General features: G+C 38.8%; 1 non-coding gene across 1 annotated transcript; it reads left to right on the top strand.

Annotated features, from left to right (window-relative positions):
- Positions 1-10,824: 10,824 nt before the first annotated feature.
- On the top strand, positions 10,825-10,931 carry LOC141644758 (small nucleolar RNA R71). Its single transcript, XR_012544366.1, has one exon. It is a non-coding gene; the product is annotated as a small nucleolar RNA R71 (small nucleolar RNA).
- Positions 10,932-26,405: the final 15,474 nt, after the last annotated feature.

The raw sequence follows: 26,405 nt of genomic DNA, 5'->3' as shown, positions 1-26,405 counted from the left end.
ATTTTTAATATGTTAAAAATACATAACAAATTTATGTCACATATGACATGTGACATATTGACAATTGACAAAAATAATATGGAATCCATATTATCAAGTGGGCCGAAAATTAGAGGGTTTTTAAGCTAATTATATGTTGATTGTAATTAGTGGAGGGCATGATGATTACCCTAGTCACTAGCCATGCAACCCTATTGTTTATTGTGAAGAACAATTTTTCCATGCATTGGCTCCCCAAAATCCCTCCTCTTACACGGTTTTGAGAAGACAAAACCCATCATGGTTTTTCTATAATTTTTACCTAATAATATACAAAATGTTGTAAATTATCATTCATTCATTCACTCATCCAAAAATACAATTTCTAGAGAGAATAAAAACCTCCTCTTCTTCTCTCTATAAACCGAAATATTTAAGTGTTTATAAATATTTTTGGTTCAATTTTCTACTAATTAATATTATACTAGTTCATGTAATATTAATTATATTAAGGGTAAGCTTTGGGTATTAATCCTAAGGAGAGATCCTATACTTGGATCTTGGTTCTTCCATTTAAGGATAGCACAAGAACAAAAGAAAAGGAGATTTCTTTTGTGCCCATAAAACCGAAATCACCAATGTAAGGACATGATTTCTCCTCTATTTTAATATTGTTTGCATGTATAAAATCCGTATTTAATTTTATGATAAATTAATTTTAACATATATGAGTATGTTAGTATGTATAAAGATCTACATTTCCTTCACAGCCACCAGGCTTTGCCGACCCCGCTAAACCCACTCATGTGTGTCGATTACGAAAAGCTCTATACGGGCTCAAACAGGCTCCACGGGCCTGGTACACGGAGCTGCGCTCCTTCCTCATTGTTGCAGGGTTCAAAAATTCCGTCACTGATACTTCTCTATTTATATATCACGGCTCTTATTCTTTATTTGTCTTGGTGTATGTAGATGATATTATTGTTACAAGCTCTTGTACCTCTGCTGTTGCGTCCTTCATTGCCTCTCTCTATGCTCGGTTCTCCCTCAAATATTTGGGAGAGCTCTCTTACTTCCTAGGCGTTGAGGTTCAACCATGCTCCCAAGGGTTATTCTTGAATCAGCAAAAATATACTTCTGACTTGCTTGCCCGAGCTCACATGTCGGATGCAAAATCTGCCAACACGCCCATGGACTTGGTTCTTAAACTCAATCTCCGTGACGGTCCTGCTCACGACAATCCAACTGAGTACCGTGCCCTTGTTGGAGGTTTACAGTATTTATCTCTTACTCGACCGGATGTTGCTTTTGCTGTAAACAAATTATCTTAGTTTATGCATGCCCCAACTACTTGTCATTGGGCTGCGCTCAAAAGACTTTTGCGATACCTGGCTGGCACTTTAACCCACGGTATCATCATTCATCGCAACTCACCTATGGTTCTTCATGCCTATTCAGACTCGGCCTGGGGTGATAATGAAGCTGACCTTACCTCTACCGGTGCCTACATCGTCTACCTTGGTCGCAATCCCATCTCATGGAGTTCTAAGAAGCAACGCACCATTGCTAGGTCCTCCACTGAGGCGGAATACCGCTGTGTTGCAAATGCGAGTGCCGAGCTAACATGGTTAACTAATCTTTTTTCTGAAGTCCGCATCAAACTTCCTGCCATTCCCGTGGTTTATTGTGGCAACATTGGAGCCACAAGTCTTAGTGCTAATCCGGTCTTTCATTCCCGAATGAAGCATGTGGCTCTTGATTTTCACTTCATTCGTGAGAAGGTGCAAGCTGGTTCTCTGCGAGTGGTGCCCATTGCTAACGATGATCAGCTTACGAATGCCTTAACTAAGCCTCTGCCTCGGCCACGTTTCAACATGCTAATGTCCAAGATTGGACTTTCCCCGAGACCGTCCATCTTGCGGGGGGATGTTGAGAATAATTAGAGGACTCAATCAACTCTAATTATTCTTGCCTATTATTATGCAAAATCTTGTTATTAGTTTCCTAGTCTTTAGGATAGCATACCTAGTATTTAGGTTAACATATCCTATTTACACAATATATATACCCAACCTTTGTATAATTGTAATTATCATTCAACTAATACAATTATCAATTCTATCATTTTTATCCATCTAAAGCACATCTATGAGCTTTTATCATTGAAACTTTCAAAGGAGATAAATCAAGATATATGTGGTAACTCCCCAAAAAACCTACGCCCTCTCATCCAAACTAAAGGTAACACTTGCTTTTTGGCACTATTCATGATCGTAGGGAATCTTTGATATTATTCTTAATCTATAAGACAAAATATAGTCAAGTGAGATCTTGTTTGATTTATAGTCATGAATACTATAAGAATATCAAATTTTTATAATTTTTAATAATGTGTAACTAAAGATATTCGCGTTGCAAAACGTGCCTCAACAAGTGTGATAAAGCAACTGTTACTTTTGGTTTGGATGTACCAATTGTTAGTTGGCGCAGTGGTAGCATGGGGCTGCGCTTGGTAGGGAGGTCTGCGGATCGATCCCCCACAACTGCGATTGGGAGAGGTTTAAATACCGTAATCCTTGGACACGCCCCGAAATCCGGATTAGTCGGCCCAATGTGGTTCGGATTACCGGATGATTTAGACCAAAAAAAAACTTTTGGTTTGGATGCGATGGAGTATTAGACAACATCAAATAAAGAAGAAGCTTTTTTATCCTATTTTGGTGACTTGGGAAGGAGCTTTAGTGATATACTTTATGAACGGAGAAAAAGAGAGAATTTTGTATCATACACAATACACAAATTCAATGTAAACGAAATAAGGAACCCGTATATCATATTGATATTGTACAATTATATTAATCAAAATCGAGTGAAATATAATCCCTAGTATTGTGTTTCCCACTAAAGCCAACGTTGTTAATTAATACTCTACTAAATAATAGCAGTTTATATACTTTGAAAAACTTGAACTACAAATTTCTTTTTACAATAAGAGACGTATGTTGTAGTCTTTGTGTTAGATTAATATACCGTAAGAAGTTTCATTCGAGTTAACTGTATTCAATTGCTGAATCTCATACTCCAGCATAGATTGAATAAAAAGGATAAAATAGTTAAATTATAAAAGAGATGAAAAGCTTATAGATTAACGATTTTCCAATTCCAAATGATAATAATTTCAGTTTTATAAGAAGAGATGTATGTAAATTTAATTTGTAAATACTCCGTACATGGTACTCCTTAGGTTTTTCTTTTTGAAAGAAAAAAGAAAAAAAAATGAAAATTTCCAAAATCGTAAAAAAACTGTAATTTTAATGAATAGAATAGAAGATGACGTACTCCATCCGTCTCAATTGATTGTTCACTTTTAATTAAAATACCCTTTACAAAAAATAAAAAAAAGAAGGTGATTGAGACGAACGGGAGATTATAAACTTTGACATTTTAAAATACCATTGTTAGTTTTTTTTACAAGAATTTGAGATTATAAACTTTGTCATTTTATAAATACTCCCTCCATCGCGATTATTTAATTTGCTTACTTTTGATTTTGTTACAAAGACCAAGGAAAGGGGAGAGGACCATTTGCGATTGTTGTTAGAGGATGACAAGGGGACTCTAATGGATGCATGTGATCAAGTTGCACATAAAAATTCTTTCTAATATAGAAAGGTAAACAAATAGATGAGATAGAGTAAACAAATAACCGGAATAAAGGAAGTACCACTTCATAAACCCGGTAAAACATTGGACATAAAAATGTGCATCGCATGAACATGGACTTCTATGATAGATAAAAGGCATGGTTTATTACTATCAAAATAGTATTTTACTCTTGCAATAATAATGGCATCAACGACCTTAATTAGAACACAAATTCTCATATGTGACGGGCATATCCGTCGTAAACTTGCGACTGGTCAAATATTACCCATGTGGCCATGTGGGTAGATAAGACAAAAGCAGAATGCCTAGGGAGTAGCAATCTGTTTTGTCTTATTTAATCACATGGATATTACTTGACCCGTCACAAGTTTGTGACGGATATGTCCGTCACAAGAGAGATGGTCGGTGTATGGATTTCGGTTACTTGTCGTTAAGAGTTACCTAGACCAAAACAATATTTATAACTTCACAAACTACTCTACTTTTAGTAAAGAGGTAAGTAAAGGTCGGATCCCAAGGGACGGGTATTGATGTAGGATTTTCGATTGCAAATGGTTGTGTCTAAGGGTGTCACAATTTGGGTTGAGGTAGGAGATCAACTAAACTAAATAACAATGTAAACAAAATAATGAAAGCAAGCAAGATGATTAAAATGAGATGTAAACAATTGATTAAAAGCACTAGGGTGTCATGGGTTCATAGAGGATTCATGGGATTTGATCATACAAACATATTTTCTACTAGATGCAAGCAATTATTGTTGTGATGAGATCGAGTTAGTGTATATCTTACAATCCCTAAGAAGGTTTGGGCCCGGAGCCGAATCGATTAGATTGTACAACACCTGCAAGTCGACTTAATCCTCTCTATCCAACTATATGCATGGTCTAATGAGACTCGAGTTGGTTTATGTCTTAGAAGTCTCATTGAAAAGGTAAGTGATGGGTAAAAAATGCAAGGATTCATAGGCTCGCATTTCATCAACCATAACATGTGCATAAGTTGAAATCACAACAAGCAAGCAAATTAATTATGAAAACATATTATGAATCAATCCCCATGTTGGTTTCCTCTAATTCCCCTAACCCTAGTTAAGGAAACTACTCACTCATTATCAAGTTTAACATGCTAACAAGGTTGTCAATCATACTAGCAAGGCAAAACATGATGAACAAATGAAGATGATTAACAATAATTAAAAAGGATTAAGAGAAAATTATACCTATAAAGATGATTCCAAATAATAAAGCAAAGAATAATAGAAGTACTTGATGATTGATGGAAGGTTGTCAATCCTCTAAATAAACCCAAATAATCTTCTAATTACCCAAAATAAATGATGAACAATAGAGAAATTAAGTAATGATTAAGAAATGAGATTTGTATTAATGTTAAATTAAGAATTGATTATAAGATTAAGAGAGTATTAGGACTTGATTAAGATAAGATTAAGATCCTATTAAGATGACATGCTAATCTAGGTAGTACAATGGGGTATTTATACTAGAGATTAGGTACAAAGATTAGGGTTACCAAGGGCTTAAATGACTATTAAGACCCTTAAGAAAAGTTGAGGAAGTGATCGTCTCCAAGGAGATGCTTATCTCCGTTTTGGTGGTCTCCAGAAGATCTGCTCGTCCCGAGCGTCTAGGCAACAAATATGGTTGGTTCTACATGGGGATCCGAGCGGATTGTGGGAGGGACGCTTGGATCATTTGGCCTCAAGACGAGCGTCTGGGCATCAGGACTCTCGGATTGTAGCAGGGAGACGCTCGTCCTGGGTAGGGAGACGCTCAGATCATTTGTCATTCACTTCTCTTCTTTTCTTTCCTCAACAATCCTCGGGGATCTTGTTGGAGATGCAAGGATCCTTTCATCATTGCCCAAGCTACTTTATTTCCTACATAGGTCTTCTAGCATTGTCTTCCCTTTGATGCTTAGTCATTGAATTTGATCAATTTAGCTCCATTTTGCCATGAAAATGCAAGGTTTGCACTCCTTTCCTACCAAGGGAATAAAACCTCAAAGAATATGCAAAACGGGAAACTAAAGGTAGAAAATGACCTAATTATGCACTAAAAAGTATAGGAACGAGCCTAATTCGGGGACTAAATATGATCAAATATGAGTCACATCAAATATCCCCAAACCGAACCTTTGCTCATCCCGAGTAAAGAGATGACAAAAACTAGGACTCTTATTCAAACTAACCTACTAATATAGCCGATGTGAGACAATTAGCGGGTCTCACTCCGCCCCTTCAACTCACAACAAGACAAACATGAGGTAGGGTGCCTTCTTGCAAGGCAAGGTGGGGCTTGCCATAATGGCGATACATCCAAGCATTAAGCACACAAAACAAGTAATGGATGCATCTACAAAAATGAATAGCCACTTTCCTCATCTAAGTGGCAGAAATTATCTAAAGGGGAAGCAATCTAAGGGTACACATTCCATCATAGATACGGTTTCTTTAAACTACCAAGCCTAGAAGGATACCAATAAATCACCTCCAAGTTGTGTCAAGCTAGGGTACCTTTGTCCTCAATCGTTAAAGGCTTTCGTCAAGAGTAGACTCCCTATGGTATTAGAAACACTGGCGGATCGCAGAATTCCCATTCTTGCCTAGACAAGAAGAAGGGTCGTCCCCTCTCTACCATGCACACAAGTGGATACGATGGAAAAGGGATCAATAGAACTTGAGTTTCATATGGGAGTTTGCTTTTTGTTGTTGTTTTCCCCCCAATTTCTTGTGGCATTTGACATTTTGAGAACATTTCTTTGCCATTTCTTTTGATGTTTGGCATTTTCAACACTTGATAATTTTCAACTTTTGCATTTTCTTTTGAACATTTTCAAAGCTACCCCATTTGTAGGAAGGGTGCTTATTTTTGAAGTATTAGGAGTCTATTTTTGTTACTCCTCTTTTCTTTTGATGCAATTGCAAACTTTTTCTTTTCTTTTCATTTCTTGAACTCAAATTTTGAACAATTTTTGTGCCCATTTCCTTTGATGACAAAATGTGGTAGAACATGGATGATGGATGGTTGCACGGTTTCAAGGGTCACCTTGGAATAAACGGTAGCCAAGGAGTTATCACACAAGAAGGTACTCTTGACTAGGCCTTAATCCATGGTTCAAAGGATACTAGCATGACACATCCTAGGGTGTTTTACAAGCATTCTAACAAGCAAAGTCTTAAGAAGAAAAAGTATCTACAAGAGCCTTATATACACTTGTCAAGCTTCCCAAATAGATGCTTTCACAAAATTTTTCCTAAATGCAACTATATGCCATGATGCAACTAACATTTATACATCCTAATGCATATGCTTCTACCAACTAGTATGCCAAATAACCTAAATGCAATCCTAAATTCACATTGTTTATACCGCATTAATCAATATAAAGCCACATAGTCATTAACATAAAGAGGAAAAAGGAGATTGGAAATATCATACCATGCGGTCTTCAATATCCTCATGTCTCAGATGTGGCATAGTCGATCAATGTGAAAAACAAACACAATATATACAAAACAATATATACAAGACTACACTACAAAGAAATTGAACATGTTTTTGGATTTTTGAATTTTTCAAATTTTTATGGATTTTGTTTTTATGAAATTAAAAGACGTGTTTTTGTATTTTTCAAAAATTTTCAATTTTTATCATTTTTGTTTAAAAAGTCATGTTAGAATTTCCCATCCCCACACTAGTATGGGCATTGTCCTCAATGGCCAATACGATAGGAAATTATGCAATTTATATGAAAATGCATGATTTCTAAGCTAAATGCAAACTATATGACATATAAACAAGAGTGAATGCAAACTAAGCTATTCTATATGATGCATGATTTTTGTTATGTTGGAGAGCATAATTTAGATTAGCTCCCAATGCATATACATAAACCTCCCCAAACCAAAATAGACACTATTTCTAATGTCAAAAATTGGGGGAGTTCATGCATAAGGATGCTATGCATGAAACTACATTTGTCATTTTGGATTTTTAATGTGGGAACAATAAAAGAAACACCTGAATGTGGCCGAGGTGTGAGTCCTCTAAATGATGTTAGGACTCAAATCATGATCAAGATAAAAAATTATATGAAAAACAAGAGAATAAACAAACCTTAAAGGAGGTGTAGGAAACTCACAAAGTAATGTGGCATCCTCCCAAGAGCTTGCTAATCCTCAATCTTCGCCCATGGCGTCATCGATATTTGATTTTTGTGGATGGAGGGATTGAGGGTTTTGGAGATGTGTTTGTGTTATGAATGAGTAAAATGAATTGGATAAGGGGGCATTTTAATCCCATTGGATTTGAATTTCAGAGGGGAGACGAGCGGATTCTCCACTGGACGCTCAGATTCTGGACTTTCTGGGACGAGCGTCTTTTGAAGGAGGACGAGCGAATTGCTGTGAAGACGCTCGGATTCCTTGCCAGGGAGAAATCCCAAATTTTACCAGCAGTAGGATGAGCGGATTCTTTATGGGACGAGCGTCATGACTGAGACGAGCGGATTTTTCACGGGACGCTCGGATTCTCAGTCAGTCCAAATATTTCTTATTCCAGCTCTCTCAGGACAAGCGTCTTCTCACTAGGATTCTCGGATTGTCTTCAGGATGAGTGGGTTCTGGGTCGGGACACTCGGATCTTCTCCTTACCACACGAATTCAGTTCCATCCGTGGGTATTTCATAACCCGTGTCATTTACTCTTCATTCCTTTGGTCTTCATTATGGGGGCACTACGAAGGCTTGAATAGCCTAGGCAATTGCTATCCCCACACTATGTCAAAACACTACACATCAATAATCACATAAGTCCCTCCCTCACTTTCTCTCGAAATGATGAAAATCTTGATCAAGGCATAAAAATACGAATCCAAAATTGACAAAAATGCAATACAATAAGTAAAATGAAAGTTAAGGGGTTATAATATTTACAAATGATGGTTTAGGGAGGACTCCACCAAACTCTCATCCATAAATGAGATGTCAAGGGGGCATAGCCAAGGTGTTGTTGATGTTGCTCAACACCTTGAAAAAGTAGTCGAAAGCTTGCTCATTGTCATGATAAAGATCTTCAATAGACCTTTGCACTTGTTGTTCTTCATTGTGGTCTTGGGTCATAACATTACCGATATAAGGATTGAATTTCCCTTCAAACTCATCATCCCAAAGACCGCATACTTCATATACTTGTTCCCCAATAATATCACGAGTTGATGAGAACAACTTCTCTTTCTTCTTATCATTATGGCCAATGAGGCCTTCCTCTTCTCTTGTCATGAGTGGTGGTGAGCTATTCAAGCTCTCATTCTTGTTGAAACATTCTTGTTCCTTGGACGGAGTATCTTGGAGGTTACCTATTTTCTTCTGCCATATGGGTGGTGATTCTTTACCCATAGCTTGTTCTTTGCATTGAGATGCCAACTTCTTCCTATTACTTTCTCGGCTATAATGATCAACCATGAAACACGGATCATGTAATCGAGGAGCTCTTATTGTCTTGTCAAGATTAAAAGTGATTATTTCATCTCCCACTTCAAGGGTGAGTTCTCCATGTTTCACGTCAATCACCGCTACCGCGGTGTGTAAGAAGGGTCTTCCTAAAATGATAGGAATGTTGGAGTCTTCCTCCATATCAACAATAACAAAGTCCACCGGGATGAAGAACTTGCCAATTCTTACCGGCACATCTTCCCATACCCCTAAAGGTGTCTTCGTCGATCGATCTCCCATTTGAAGCGTGATATTAGTGCACTTAAGCTCTCCCATTCCTAACCTTTTTGCACACCGAATATGGCATGACACTCACACTTGCCCCAAGGTCACATAGAGCTTTGTTGATTGTGGTGTCGCCAATGATACATGGAATAGAGAAGTTTCCCAGATCCTTTAGTTTTGGAGGTGAACTTCCTTGTAGGATGGCACTACTCACCTTAGTGAAAGCAATAATCTCAAGTTTGCGGATGGATTTCTTCTTTGTAAGAATATCTTTCATGTATTTCGCATAGGCCGAAACGTGATTGATTAATTCCGTAAATGGAATTGAGACTTCCAAGTTCTTGACAATCTCCATAAACTTCCCAAGTTGTTCATCAAACTTAAGCTTAGCTTGACGACTTGGAAATGGAAGCCGAATCACAATAGGCTCTTTCTCTTTAGCCTTCTCTTCCTTTGAAACTTCTTGAATGGTGGTGGGTTCTTCTTTCTTAGAATCTTCAACAACTCTTTCCTTGTCACTAGCATTCACAACATCTTCATCAACGGGCCTCTTCGGCCCTTCATAACTTGTACCACTCCTCAAATGGATGGCACTCACCGATTCTTGTCTTGGGGGATTACCTTGAGGTGGTAATTGCCCCGTTTGTCTTTGTGAACTTGAAGATGCCAATTGAGACATTTGGGTCTCCAACATCTTTGTGTGAGCTAGTATGTTGTTAATGGTGATGTCTTTTGCTTGGCTATCCTTTTCCATTTGAGTGAAAAATTCTTGTTGGTTCTTTTGCATTTGGAGGACCGCTTTTTTAACATCAAAACATTGGTCATTTGTTTGATTGTATGGAGTTTGGTTTTGATAACTTTGGTTTTGATTGTAAAAGGGTCTTTGAGCTTGGTTTCTCATTGGAGGTGGGGTGTATGTTGTTTGAGAGTTTTGAACATTTTGGCTTTTGTATGAGAGGTTGGGATGGAATTTGGTATTTTCATTGTAATAGTTGGAATAAGGGGTACCACTCTTGTATGCTTGGAAATAATTCACTTGTTCCCCTACATTCACTTTGGTCATGTCCCAAAGTTCCACAACTCTCACATACTCCACTTGGAATTGATGAAGATGCCACCATGGCATTAACATGTTGCTTAGGTGATTTGGAGGCTTCTTCAAGCTTAGCCATGGCCTTCTCAAACTTCAAATTAATGGTATCAATATGAGCACTAAGTTGAGCACCCAATTGAGTAATAGAGTTTACTTCATGATTTCCTCCTCTAGTAGCCTTACGAAGTCTACTATATTGTGAGTTATGGGCCGCCATTTCCTCAATCTTGTTCCATGTTTAATTATCATCAACTTCGGTAAACATACCATTTGATTCCATATTGATAATATTTCGGGAGTATTCATGTAGACCATTCCAAAATTGTTGTACAAGGAACCACTCGCTAAGTCCATGATGTGGACAAGATCGGCAAGTATCCTTGAATCTCTCCCATGCTTCATACAAAGATTCCTCATCCCTTTGTTTGAACCCGGTGATTTGGGCTCTCAACATGTTAGTCTTTTCCGGAGGATAGAATTTCTTGTAGAAAGCAAGTGCCAATTTCTTCCAAGAGTCAATACCAAGAGTAGCCTTATCAAGGCTCTTTAACCATTGTTTCGCGGAACCAATTGTAGATACCCAGTATCTGCCGAGACTCCAACAAACACCCGATGATTATCGGACTACAACATGTTTTGGAATCGCGGCGTTTGATCGACAGTTTGTGTACAACTTTACGTCGGAAAACTTAAAACGATTTCGAAAATAAAACATTTTAAAACTTTTCAAAAGTACCTGGAGTGTTTAATGCACGACGACGGGGTCGCAATGACACTAACTAGAGTCAAAACTGACACCGGACCAAAAATCGACTCAAAAATTCAAATCCCGACTCCAACAACGAGTCAAACCGAGTCAACCACCAAAAAAAAACATTCAAAGCCTTCTATACTAAGATTTCCCGGATTCATGAATGGTCAAGTACCAAACATGTGACTACAAATCCTAGGATAGAACAAATCATGATTGCACTTGTGTGAAAGTGACAGGACAACTCGAAGGCCCGCGACGTGGCTCACGCCTCTTTGAGCAGCCCAGGTGGCCACGTCGCTCAAAACTCACACAACCACTCATTTTCCTATAAATACCCTTCAAATGCCCCCATTTGAGAACTTACGCGAGTGTCCGCCCCCTCTTTTCTCCCTTAAAATTCTCGACTCGACTTCTTAAGTCATAATCCGACGCGTATTTACGACCTACCGATCGTAAATACAAGCCTTACACATTGTTTGGTAACGTCATCGTGCATTAAATCACTTGACCGACCACTTCGACCACTACACCGTCACTAATCTTAATAAAACACTCTTTTTACTTACCAAAACGGTTTTAAACCAAGTCTTTTCCGACCAAATGAGTTGTTACACTTACATCGGTTTCTCGCCATAACCAAACATGTAAGTATGAGAGTGTAAAAATCCTTCTTTTATCATGTCTTCATTTGTTTTATGACTATAACATGCTAAAACATGCATAACATGATCCAAAATATGGGATAAACGAGCCAAAACTGAGTTTTGGCCTGAGGCAGAAGCCCCTTATTGTGCACAAAGACTCACGCCTCAATGGGGTGCTCAGGTCAGAACTCAACCGTGTTTGTTCTCGTCTTTCCCCTCTAATTCATTTTCATATTTGTAATCGGTTTTTACCATTTCAAATATTTTCAAACCCTTTTTTTCATTTTATTTCATTTGTTTTAACCATAAAACATTTTTCACCCTTGGTTCCTCATACCATGACGGTTAAATTCGTGTTTCGGTGGTAATATTTGGTTAATAACATTTAAAAGGTATTTTAAAGCCTTTTATTTCATTTTTGGGAGGTATTTTAAAGCCTTTCATCATTTCTTTACATTTTCAAAATAAGCATATTAGTCACCAACACAAAGTCATCCTTGGTTCTACATACCATGCCGGATTTTAACCCGGGTGCGATGACGAGTATCGACTAATTACATTCAAATGAACTTAAAACAACTAGCTTATAATTATTTTCGAAACTATTCATGTCAAGCTTGTCATATCGAGCCCGACACCGAATATCATCATAATAATGATGATTATTCGAGTCTCGTTCCCCAAATCAATAAATGCGGTCTAAACGTCCCTTTCAAACCAAATCGGATCAAATACCCATTTTCAATACGTTTTATAAACGTTTTTCAAAAGATCAGGACACGACATACAACCGTTAGTTGACCCGTGCCTAAACAGTCCCCTTCTTTCTTATTTCCAAAACCAGGGGAGACCCCTTGATCGCCAATGTGCTCGCGCCTCATGTGGTCGCCAGTGTGCGTGGTCTATTCCCTTTCTAGCATCAGTCTAGGACGATCCCGACTCCGGTTAGCCCAGATATAGGACGGATCAGACGACTATTTTCTCATTCAAAATCATATTTTCAAAATGCTTCTCTAAGACAAATGGATCACGTTATGCACCATAAACCTAATACGGTAAATGGATGTTTAATTTCCGTCTTGCATGCAAATCAACCATTAATCCAACTCGATATCTTATACTTGATACTTGGATTAAATCAACCGACTTAGAAAGCTCTCACATGTTAGGTTTAAATTATTGGATGCGCATTCATGCATTTAAACCGTTTTATCAACTTTTGCATTCAACCAATCAAGATCGATCAGTAGAGGCCGCTATCGGGCGGGATTGGATTGTGTCGATTAAAGGGCTTCCCAATACGTACCTTCACCTCTTACTCAGAAACTTTGGATAGTGGACGACCTTATCCAGGGCGTACGAGAGTCATTCTAGAGATAGGATGCTAAAGAGGGACGATTTCCTTATCTTTAGTACCTATGTCAAACGCTGCTTTGTGCTTCAATTTGACCGAGGTATAAAGTGGATTTCGAACGAGTTCCAAGCATCCTACAAATGCTTGGTGGCGACTCCAAACATCTCTAATCTTTTCGAGACCCTTATCGAGACGAAACCGACCGGTCTAAAACGATCCGGTCGAAAGCATTTTTACGCCGCCGAGCGTGGCTTTCAAAAGACCGTTGCACGTCCGCAGATCGAACCGGACCTGCAGGTGGGCCATGTCCACAGATTGGCGACTCCGCTGTGGAGAACTAGAACACTTACGTCTTTGTGATCCCTAGATGGTGACACTCGAACGAGGTCTTGGTTGGAATGCATTAATTGATATTACGGTCACGGTCGGGTTCCTTGTCCGGGCGCACAACCTAACCCTTTTTAACCAATTGGCTCGTCTCGTCGGCGTAAGTTTTCTCATCCCCGCGTTTCGAATCCCGATTGAGTCAAGCATACCATTGACGTCACACATTTCTGTTTCGTCAAAGAGCTTTCATCACTTTCGAGCACGAGGCTAGGGCACCCTCCTTACACATTTTGTTTGGATTGGTATCCCTCTCGCAAATCGGGGTTTGATTGCTTGGTGTGTAACCCACCCTTCTAAGCCAAAACCCGTGTCAGCATAATGCACAATATAATGAACTGTGAGTGCTTATGTGTATAAGTCCTTCTGTGTCGTTTTCAAACTTTCAAAAACACCCTTTAGCGCCGTTATAATGGCCGTTTCAAACCTCGGTGTTTTGCCGACCGTTGCATGCCTTTCTAGGCCGTCGTAATGACGATTTTCAAACTCGGTTTTTATAACCATTTCAACACGCCTTTCTAGGCCGTCGTAATGACGATTTTCAAATTCGGTTTTTATAATCATTTCAACACGCCTTTCTAGGCCGTCGTAATGACGATTTTCAAATCCGGTTTTTATAACCATTTCAACACGCCTTTCTAAGCCGTCGTAATGACGATTTTCAAACCCGGTTTTCTACAACTATTTCAAATCACCTTTTTATGCCGTTATAATCGCCGCGTCTAGACACGGACTTTAACCCGTCTCGCGCCGACAATGGCTCTTTCAAAACCCGAGAAAAGCACACACCTTTCTCTCGAGACACTTTCGAGATCCCGAGGACCATGCACCGTCCCCGAGACCTCCTCAAACATTTCAAACTCGATTTTCAAAACATACAATTTTGAATTTCATAAACTGTCTTGGGAGGCAATACCTTGTTTTCCGAGCCGATTCAAACTCAAAATCGGCTTTTGCAAATAAACTTAAGACAATCCCTTTCAACTGATCGACTTGAGGAAATATATATCTTCGGAAGCCGTCCACAAAGCGACAAATTAATCTTTTTGAAAATTTCTATTTTTGAAAACTTCAGTTCACCATTCTAATTCCGCCTCGTGTCTATCGAGTCGAAGCAAACGTACTTATGGGTCTTTACTTATGAGTCGTCTCATCACGAGACTTGTCCAATGGCGTCACACCGTTACGTTTGACTCATGTTAAAGGTTCGGTCAACACCGTCACGTCATAAATCGAGTCAGCACCGAGGAACCACACACGGTCATCCTCGTCTTGTTGAGTCTAATCTTTGTCTCGTCCTTTATGTTGTCTGCGTTTAGTCTTTGAACCGTGTCGGATTGAGTTGTAATGTGAGCCATTTTTCTGCCTCAGAGCCATGGCCCCGTCTTCAACTTCGTCTGTTAACAGCAACAACAATGATAACAACAGAGATGTCACGACTGCTCAGCTAGCCAGCCTGCTCACCGCTCTTAAAGTCACCCTGGATCGTGTCGAGACCCGTATCGACACCCTGGAAAATAAAGAAGCTGAAGAATATAACACTCCACCTCTGACTGAAACTGAGAAGAGGCTTAAACTCTTGGAAGAACAGCTCCTAGCCCGGGGTGACAATATCCATCTTGAGAACAACCGAAGGTTTGAACCTGTTGGGGATCAATTACCTGACAACTGTACCCTGACTGATGTACCTAAATTCAAGGGAGTGGAGGACCCGCTCAATCATATTCGAGCCTTCAAAGACTACATGGCCATAAAAGGGGTCAAACAAGAGCTCTTCACCCGGATCTTTCCGTCATCCTTGGAGCTGATCCCTCGCCAATGGTACTACTCCCTTGACCCGAAGAACCTTACGACCTGGGATGAGGTCGCGGTTGAATTTGCTAAGCAATACGCTGACAATGTTGATATCCAAGCCAATACCCGTACCCTTGAGGTCCTAACCCAGAACGACAAGGAGGGATTCACCGAGTTCTTAACCCGTTGGAGGAGGGTAAGTACTCAGCTGGTCAGCAAGCCGAGTGAATCAACTTTGGTGGAAAAGTTCGTCAACAATCTCCGCCCAGTGTATGCCAACTTACTGAGGTATCAAAATATTAAGACCTTCCAGGATCTGCAAATTCTGGGAACACGCATTGAAGATGACCTCCGAAAGGGTGTCCTAGCCAAGACCATTGGCAGAGGTTACCAGGGATCTACCTCAACCGGATCTCGTCCTTATGGTCAAACGAACAAGATCGACGAGGTCAACCTCCTTGAACCATCTGCTAAGAGAGCTGAGCGCCCCCAGAGAGTTTTCACTAATATAGGGTCAACTTATGCAAGTGCCCTGAAGAGGCTCATGGACCAGGGAAAGTTACAACCAATCGGACCCACCCCGGATCCGACCGATGCTAAGAAATCCCGTTTCTGGAACCCCAATGCCTACTGTCAGTACCATCAAGGGAAAGGGCATGATACAGAAACCTGCTTCAAAATCTAACACATCATCAAAGACATGATTGAGAAAGGGGAATTGCCTTTACCCCCACCGACTAAGCCAAACAACAAAATAAATCCTCTTGGAATCCACGCTATCTCCAATGATGAACCAACTCTGGATTGCCCTCACCTCATCCTGCCAAATGATGACGACGTGAACACCTTGGAGAAAGATCCCTCGGATGGGGTATTTGTGTTTAGTGCCGTAACTATGCCCACCATGTTCCAACAGGTTAAGGAAGCCATAGCCAGCCTCTCCGAGAGGATTACCCAACTTGTCGATGCTTACCGCCGGCTTATCTTCAATCCTCCACCACCATGCCCGAGGGAGAGTCCCCCGAGCGCCCAAAACTACCCTCACCAGGACGGATTGCTCCCGTGACCATTCCACTACAAGAAATCCTATTTCGGGGACTTAAAATGGCGATTGACAAAAATCGTCGCCAAATTGGCGACTGAAACAAATTTCGGGCAACTGAAATTAGTCGCTAAGTTGGTGACTACCAAAATCCTTCAAATTATTGGACCTGACGACTGATTTTCAGAAAGGGCGACTGAAATCAGTCGCCAGATTGGCGACTACCCCTCTTCAGTCGCCAATTTCAGTCGCCCGCTCAACGATTATATTGACACACGCAGATCCTTTCTCCCCTCTCTCATACTTTACCAAAAAACATAAACACACAAAACAACTCAACCGCAAACAACAAATCCGACTTGTACCTGACCACCACTCCGAATACCGCTCCGACCACCGCTCCGACCACTGCTTCGACCACCATTACTGTGACGACAAGGTTCATCCTCTCCCTTATTTCGGTTCATCCAAGGTATAATTTCTTTGTCTTAAATTTCAATTACTTTGTTTAATTTTGGATTATTTTGTTATTGTAATTAGTATTAGGATGATTTGATATGTTTATATAAATATTTGTGTTGATTATTAGGTTTTTAATTGTAATTTAATTAGGTTTTGGTGAAATTGAGATTAAGGGTTGTGTAAAATGGGGGTTTTGATAGTGATGATTGTGGTTATAGTAGTGTTGTTGATTTTAATTAATATTAGTTTTGTTGATTTTGTTTATTGGTTATATTGTTTAGTGAATTAGTATAATGTTAGTAAGGTGGAAGTTATTATATGTTAGTAATGTTGAATATAGTAAGTTAGTATAAAGTTTTGTTTTTTTAAAGGTAGTAAATTATTTTAATTAGTTTGATGTGGAGTATTGTTAAAGGTAGTAATAATTAGTATAGTTAGTATAATTTTAGTTAATTAGTATAAATTAGTATAATTTTAGTTAATTAGTATAAATTAGTATAATTTTAGTTAATTACTATAATTAGTATAAATTAGTATAATATTAGTTAATTAATATAATTTTAGTTAATTAGTATAGTTAATTAGTTTGTATGGATTATTGTTAAAGATGGTTCTATGTTTTATTGTTAAAATTATGATTTATATATTATTTAGATTAAAATGAAGAGATTGGAACGTGGATGGATGTACGAAGAAAAAGTAGATAAGAAGAGACGTCCTACCGCTAGATTTATAAAGGGGGTTCTGTAATACTACGGTTTTATGAGTCTCTGGGTACTCTATCGAGTAGGCCTTACTTTGTCGAGTAAGGGTGAGTTGCGTTTTATAAAAGTTTCTAACTTGTTGGGTACTCGATCGAGTAACGTGGGTACTCGATCGAGTAAGGGGGCACTCGATCGAGTACCTTAGCTACTCGATCGAGTAGCCGGTTTACGGGGAGTTATTTCTCGGATTTTGTTAATTATGCGATTAAGGTATATAATACTTCCGTCATTGTTCTTAAACACTTTTTCAAAACCTAATTACTGTCAAGAGAGAAAACAAAGTACGTTCTTCGCTTTAATCGCATTGTTAGCAAATCCCGGAGTTTGGAAAGTCGGATTTCACCTTTCGTTATACCGTTGAGATCCTTGCGTCGAGGGTAAGATCTATGTACCGTTTTTATAGTATTTCCTTTAAGTTGTTTAAACCCTAATATGGGGATTTGGGGGTTTTGTTGTCGATTATGATTGGTAGTGATTATGTGTATGTATGATAGGAGGAGGATTTGTAGAAGAGGCATTTTGATACAGCTGTTGAGACCGTCTGATTGTTGTGCTTTCCAGGTAGGATTTCCTACTCAGTATTAGTCCCATAATGTGATGTTGATGTGTTGTGGTTGATTGAATAATATAGTAATTGTATTGTGACGGTTGTGATTGTGATTCTTTGTCTCTGGTTCTCGAGACGCGTTCTCGGCTGAGTGGAGTCACTTGCGGGAGTGGCTTCACGCCCTAGTTTCGCCCTTCATGGAACCCGCCACAGAAGGGGATGTGCACATTAATGGACAGGGTTATCGCTCATTATGAGGAGCGGGGATTTGGTGGGTACAGCTGCGGTCCCCCACTGGCAGGGCTGGTCCAGTGGACAGTCGGTGATTGAGATTGATGGGACTGGTGTGATTGTGTGTGTGATGGTGTGTGCTGTTTGTTTATCGTATTGTTGATATATATAGATTGTGTGATTAGTACTGACCCCGTGTTGTTGTTTATAAAACCTGCGGTGATCCATTCGGGGATGGTGAGCAGTAATTGAGCAGGTTTGAGTTGAGTCACATGGGATTGCTGGGATTGCCACTGTCTGATGATAGAAGTCTTCCGCTGTAGCTTTATAGTTTAAGAAACTTTGCATTTAGTTGATTAGACAGTTGGTTTGAGAACTTGTACCCGTATTTTGGGATTTGGCTTTGGATTGCACTTTTCACTAAAGTTACACTATTAAATGTTGTTTCGTTATTGTCTTATGATTATCATGCCTCGGGTAACCGAGATGGTAGCATCCTTATACCTGAGTGGTCCTGGTAAGGCACTTGGAGTATGGGGGTGTTACAAATGGTATCAGAGAGACGATCCTGAAACCTGCAACCAATGAACCTAATGAATATAGGGAGTCAAATTAAAATGAACCCGAGGTAAAAGTTGTAGGAGCTAATGCAGGGCTTGGGAGACTTCCTAAAGTCACGAACTCGCCCTACAATTTTGAACCGGTCACCATGGGATATGAGTCGGGATCGCTATGTGTTTATCTTGTGAACTGTGTATTTATATAGTGATGTGTGGTATGAATCAGTGGATGTATGTACGTGGAGAATGGGGAATGTGTAGAAAAGATGGTAATGATGTGATTTCGTATGTTGTTGATTGAAAGCATGTTGCATGATAGTTGGTTTACAATGTTGGTTGAAATTTTTAGAAAAGTGTATGAGAATGATGAGTAATGTGGTGGAAAAAGGGAGTAGTTCATATGTGATATGATTGTACGTAATTTTGTTTGTGTAATTTTATATAATGATCTCATATACATGCCTACTATTGTTCATATGTACATGTTGTATGAAGAATGTGGTTGAAATGGATGAATTGATTGGAAAAGATGGAGTGGCAATAGCATGAGAATACGAATTTTGTGATTATGAATATGTTTAGGTGACGAAGTGTATTTGTAATATTGTTGTATTAGTAACATGGAAATAGGATTTGTAATGTATGAGTATGTTTTGTCTTACGAAAGGCTATAGGATAAAAGTATGTGGGTAGTGCATGATGAATGTTGTTGCTTTGCTTTCGAAAATAGTAACATGTGATTGGGGCTACTGGTTTCATGAGTATTGGGTTGTTTTTTTTACCTTGTTGTCGTTTAAGTTGTTTGGAAGTAAAATCAAGTGGTTATGTTTTTCGATTATAGAGAGGTTGTCTATAAACTGTTGTAACTTGAGATTTATATATGATGTTGATGTGATTCCAATTGGAGGTGATAGCTTGTTCTTTTACGATTCTAACGATAGGTCACACGCCCAAAACGACCAAGAAATGAGTGAGTTATGGCTGTTTTACGAAAACTGGACAGTGCTGAGAAATACGTAGGTACTCGATCGAGTAGCCTTGGTACTCGATCGAGTAGAGTGGCACTCGATCGAGTACGTAAGTTACTCGATCGAGTGGCCCTGGTAATTTGTTTTACGTGCTTCTGATCTTCACCTACTCGATCGAGTAAGTCACTTACTCGATCGAGTGGCCTGTACTCGATCTAGTGACCCCTGTTTTGGGTCATATACTTATCTTTTGACATTCGTTGCATATTATGTTTAATTCAAAGCTGTTATATTACTTCTTTATGCACTGTTTTACGTTTGTGTTGGTCCTGAAGCGTAAGTTACCCAATCTTATGATTTAAAGAGTGGCACCTATGATGAGTGTGAGATTGATGGGGAGGACATGAGTTATACATGGTTGTGATAGATAGTGGAAAAAGAAAAGGAAGATCGTTATGGCTTAATTGAGATATAGAACAGGTTTTGTGAGACGAGATGAGTGATATGATTGTGTGTTGGGTAATGTAAAAGTAAGTGAAAGTGGGTAAGGGATGATGTGGGTCTAAGGAACGTGAGAATGAAAAGATTGAAAGGAAGGATTGGATAGTGGCAACTTGAGATGTGTAAAGAATTATGGAGGGAGATGGTTAGGAGTCGTGTGAGTCAAGAATATATGTAGTGAAAGTTCGTTTCAAAGGGGTTGAGAAGAGTGGTATATAGTGAACTTTATGGAGACATGTTGCGAGGTGGATTTGTAGACAGTGAGTGAGTTTGGAAGATTTGGTTTATTAAGAGGTGAAACTACGTGTGATTTCTTTGGGCATTTAACGGGATGAAATGAATTTTGATTTCTAGAGATGTACGAAGGAGATGCTTTGTTTGAACAGTGAACGTCGATTTTATGGATAGATTAGTGGCAAGTGTGAGTGATAGCATAATAAGAGAAGATCCATGGTAATAAAGAGTGAGATGATATCGATATGAAATAATGAGATTTGAGTTTTGGAGCGATGAGAAGGTAATTGGAGCACTAAAGGGTTAGGTAGAAGTAATAAGGAGTTGAGATATTAAATGGAATTGTTGAGTATAAAGAGAAAAGAAGGATAAAAGTAAGCCGAGAAAAATGTTCACCGGAGTTATGTGATATAAAAGTAAGGAATCATCGGGATGTATGATACTACCAAGAGTAATTGAGTTAATGGTTATACAGAAGTTTCAGGACAACATGATTAATCTTGAGTTTTGAGTAATTAAGGGAGCAAGAGGTTGATTTAGTATCTGCACTCTATGAGATTTTGGTGGAGAGTTAGATGACTATACAACTAAGGATGGAATTGGAAATAGTGTTGAGGTGATTTTTGTTGATGTATGTGATGTTCGTTATTTGGGATGTTAACCAAAGATAGGAAAGAAATCGTGATGTTTAGAGATGAGTGTAAGAGGTTTGATGTCCGGACAGTGGTAGTGTCATGGTTTGTGACTAGTGGTTAAGGGTGGTGGTATATTAGAAAGGTAGCAATTCTAAAGAGGTTGATTTTGTAGAGACCAGATTGATAAATATGGTTATGAAAGAGTATAAGATGTGGTTATATGAGGCGATTGTTAGTAGTTGAGTATTAATGGTGTGGCTACATTTGGCAGAGGGTGATGGATATGCGAATGGGAGAATATGTTATGAGATGTATACGAGTTAAGCTCGGGTGAGAGGTAACTTTTATCAGGTGGTAACTTACGTGATCAGGATTGACTAGGTGGATGTGATTACGGGTCTATGATATGTGTAAATGTTTGTGTGAGGTTCTGACCTCACAAGAAGTGGTATGGTGTGATAATTATAAAGTTGTTATATGATTTTTTTTTTTTTTGTAATTTATGTTGAGTACAGTATACTAATGGAATGAGGTTCAAAAGGTAATGATTTGATTGATCTGGCATGGATAGTTAAAATTGTATGTGTATTGATGATACATGTTTATTCCGTGAAATGGTAAGGATGATGTTCATGAGATTCTTGTCAGTTTATTCCGTATAATATGTTGTGTTATAATCTAGTAAAACAGTTGAGTGAGTTTTCTTGTTCGAAATGTCATACTGAGTCAGTGTTTATGGGAATTATATGTGATCGTGATGTTTATCGATGTGGTTGTTGTGCCTCGAGTGGTGATCCGGGCATGGTACTTCATGTTGTGACGCGAGTATTTTCGCACTGCGGTGCGGCTGTTGGTGGCGGTGTTGCGATGCCGTCACCGGTTGTGGTGGAGTAGGCAGGATGATTATGATTCGAGTTTCGAAAGTACATACCAGTCATACATAGATGGTTGTTTTGTTTGATGTTGCTCCATGCGAGTTTCAGTTTGTGCAGATAGACAGTTGTCTTGTTTATTGATGTTTTCTTTACCAGGTTAAGTTGGGAATGAGGGTAGAGTATGATATGAAATAGAGTTGTATATGTTTTCGTTGTTGTCATGGTATAGTGATATTCTGTTGATGGGACATGGTTGTGAGAGGTTGTTACAGTAATTTTGATCTTGTTCTAGATAAGGCTTTAGTGGACATGGTAATGGCAAGTGATTCGTAAAACATATGTGGTAATGACCTGAAAGATGCAGGTGGTTCGTAATCCTTTCTTGAGACAGTGAGTGTAGGGTGTTGGGGAAATTAGTGTCATGTTAAGTTATGTATGAGTTTTGCGGTAATGAAGGAAAGAACTTGAGGATCTAGTGTGAGTGTACGTAACGAGTGTGGATCGTGAGCTATGCTTTTGGGAGATAGGTGCTTTACATAGAGAGGTATGTTGTTTTGCAGTAATAATGGAGAGTTAGTATGGTGTTTTTGCTACGAGTTTTATGCTATAGGTTAGGTGGTGTGCCGAATGAGTTGAGGTATGAGGAATGTTTAAGTAAGAGAGCTTTGGATATATGCATGGCGAGTGTTTAGATTATAGGTGGTTATCTTTGACATGCGGTGGTGATGAGGATCATGAGACGATATAGCTAGGATTTAGTATTAGTGAGTTACGAGGACGTAACATTTATCTTAAGAGGAGTAGGATGCGATAAAAGAGATTTTGATGGTTGTACATATGGTAGTATAATTGGAAATAGAGTGTTTGTGACACCCTCACTTATTTCGGAAAAGTAAACACGTAATTCTAGAATAAAACTGCATGGATATGTTTGTAATAGGTTCATTATAATAAAAACCTGTAATTTTTAAAACCTGAACCTCTTATAAAGATATCCAAAAGGGAAGGTGTCAAACATGCAAGGTCCAAAATAAATCTCATGAATGAAACATCGCTAAAGTCGCGAAACAAAGTTATACAACCCAAATATGAGAAAGGGAGACATATGTCCCTAAAATGTATGTGACATAAAAAGTGTTTAAGGGTCACAATAAAATAAAACCAATCTAGGTCACAAGGTTACCTTGCTCGCTAGCTCGTCCATGTACCCCATATATGCATCACCTACCTGTCATTCGCATTTTATACAAATACGAAAGCCACAGTCAGTGGGGAGTAACTCCGAGTTCTCCCAGCCACGAAATGTCATAATTAATATAACATGTAAACATAAGATTATGAATACGATTCACACAATGCCTTAGCATATAGATGCTAGACAATCGTGCTTATCATGTGAACAACAATATAACAACACATAGTCCTAGCATGTGAATACTAGACCGACTCATACTACACTATCATGTGAATCACATAACATCCAGGAATCCAAACTCTATCAACCATAGCCGGCTTGCATCTCACCTTCTATGATTCATAGAATCATCAAACAAGAAAGGACAATATATCTAGAGACAGGCATAAGTTCTTAGCACGGTCAATAGTCACTTTGTAACTCGAGTCTATACCACGAGGTAGGGAAGGTAATCGAACCGGTATCCTGGCTCAGAGGTTCTATAAAAACATGGCCAAGACACAACACAACCCTAGTCCTAAATCTGCGCAGACCTAGACATGCGGATACACACCACCGCACCCAAGACCCACAATTTTATAAAACCATGTGAGTACCCTAAGGAGTCCACCAAAGGGTTGGCTAGTACTTAAGCTGACCACTTACTCTCAAAATAAGTAACGAGGTCATGCCCCAACTTGGATATAAACCCACCAAGTCGGGAACACAAAGGCTATTGAGCGGTGGAACATACACTCGTCAAAGACTATAAAGGCCTATCTATGATGAAGGCCGAAATACTCACCTAGGACCTAGTCCCAGCTTGAATACTTTAGCCCACACCACACAAGACAAGTAGGATACCCAATTAACCATAAAAGGGACAAAGAGTCCAAACTTGTACACACAAAAGATCATACACACCCTAGTATATGAAAGGCTACGCAAGAGCATATTCAGCTGACAATCCAACAATATCTCCAATATCAATAATAATCCAAATTCCAGCTAACCGTTAATCTCATAATTCATGAGAACAAGCTAAAATGGCAAAGAAACAACAAGACTCAAGTATAAGGCAACCAATTCATCCAACAACCAACATGTGAAATGATAGTCACAAATATTAAGGCATCAACGTAAAACATCCAATAACAACCAATCTCACCTCAAAGACAAACCCTCGACCCGAGTCCCGCGATGGGTCATCAGTCAAATCGAGGCTGACCGGTTTAAACCTAGTTTGACCAAACTCGTTCGGTCAATCTGGCCCAGCTCAGAGTCTTGGCCTACTTTGGCCCAAATCACAAAATTTATCACAAAATTATTCTCATGCTATTTCCAATTTCTATCATGTGAAAAAAAACGAAAGTAACACATTATCAATCACCTAAACACTTAACAAACAACAAGCACAACATTTACTACTAATGTGACATTAATTCGTCGAGTAACTCGGAATAGTTACCTTACGCTAGCAGAGAGACAAGTAACAACTTGAGAAAGCTTCTAAAACCCAAAATTACTCTTCATCTTCAACCACATATGAGCCACCTAAAATAATTATGTGAAAGGACGATATTAACGAATTATCGTTATATAAAATAAGAGACGGAAATTAAATAGATAACTAATCTTAGACTATTATCTCGAATTTTAGACACTTGTTGTATACATAGGTTTTACGTGACACTTCAATACGGTAATTCCAAGCTTCAAATGAAATTAAACTCTTACAGGATACTAATGCCACATTAACCTTAATCTCACCCATATAATTTCCCATTTAGTGAGCCAACTCAGACCCTTCACACAAACTACTTCATAACCTGACCCAAAAATCAGTCCAAAACAGAACCCAAAAGATGCCTAAGTTCGACCCCAACTCCAGTCCTCAAATGCAAAGTGAAAACCCACGATGACGGCTCTCTCGTCCCGCCCAAAAAACAGTACCAATCGTCCCCTTAAGACTCCATTCTCGCGCCTAAAAACGGTCCTAGGTGAGCAAACTAAGTCAGCATTTAAAACGGTTTTAGAGCGGAAATCCACAAGTATAAAGCAACTCAAAAAAAAGTCCTAAAGACTACAAAAATCGCCCCAAACACGAGTCCAAATCAGTCCAAAACAATCCCTACATGTCAAGTATACACCGTCTCAACTATAAAACACACCAATTATCACCCAAAACAATCCATACATGTCAAAGATACACCGTCTTAAATATACCACTTACTAGCTAGCATCCCAAATGATCCCTAGAGGTCGGTATACACCGTCTCAATCATCTCCACATATCAGTATACACCGTCTCAACTATACAACCGACTAATTAACATCCATAAGGATCCCTATATATAATTATACACCGTCTCAATTATAAAACAGACTAACCAAAGATTCGAAATAAACATATTTTACAAGTAATATCGAGTAATCCGTTATCGTTACCTTTTTAATCTTCTACGCACCGTCTATTTTAGTACATACAACCGTCTTAAAATAAATAAAGCTGAAAATATAAATGGGTTTGCAAAAATACATGACGAAAATGAATTTTACTTACAACGGATTGACGGAAACGATAAGAGGACCACTGTGGAATGAAAACTGTTGAAAACGGATGACAAACGGAGCACCAGGACGGATTATAGACAAAAATTGAAGAGGTAATGATGATGAAGGAAAAAGAAGGGCGAAGAAGAGGAAAAGAAGAAAGAGACGTGGGAAATAAAAAATGAGGCAGCAGCCTGCCAGCCTGCTATTTATTATACGTACGTTTCTTCGTCATTAAGAAACTTCGATAGTTATTAAAACCGTTTCGAGTTAAATTTAACCGGTTTAAGAAAGAGTCTCATAAATGAAATGGAATCAATAATAAATAAGTTTAAAGAATGAAAAATAAAATAAACTCATATAGTTAACGGAAATAATAAGAAATCGGCTTGAAACGGAATTATTAGCGATTTTTACGAAACTAACGGATATTAATAAAAATTGCTAACTTA

This window comes from Silene latifolia, chromosome 2 (genome assembly GCF_048544455.1).
Source record: "Silene latifolia isolate original U9 population chromosome 2, ASM4854445v1, whole genome shotgun sequence".
NCBI classification, from domain to species: Eukaryota; Viridiplantae; Streptophyta; class Magnoliopsida; order Caryophyllales; family Caryophyllaceae; genus Silene; species Silene latifolia.
This window is presented reverse-complemented; position numbering and strand designations above follow the sequence as displayed.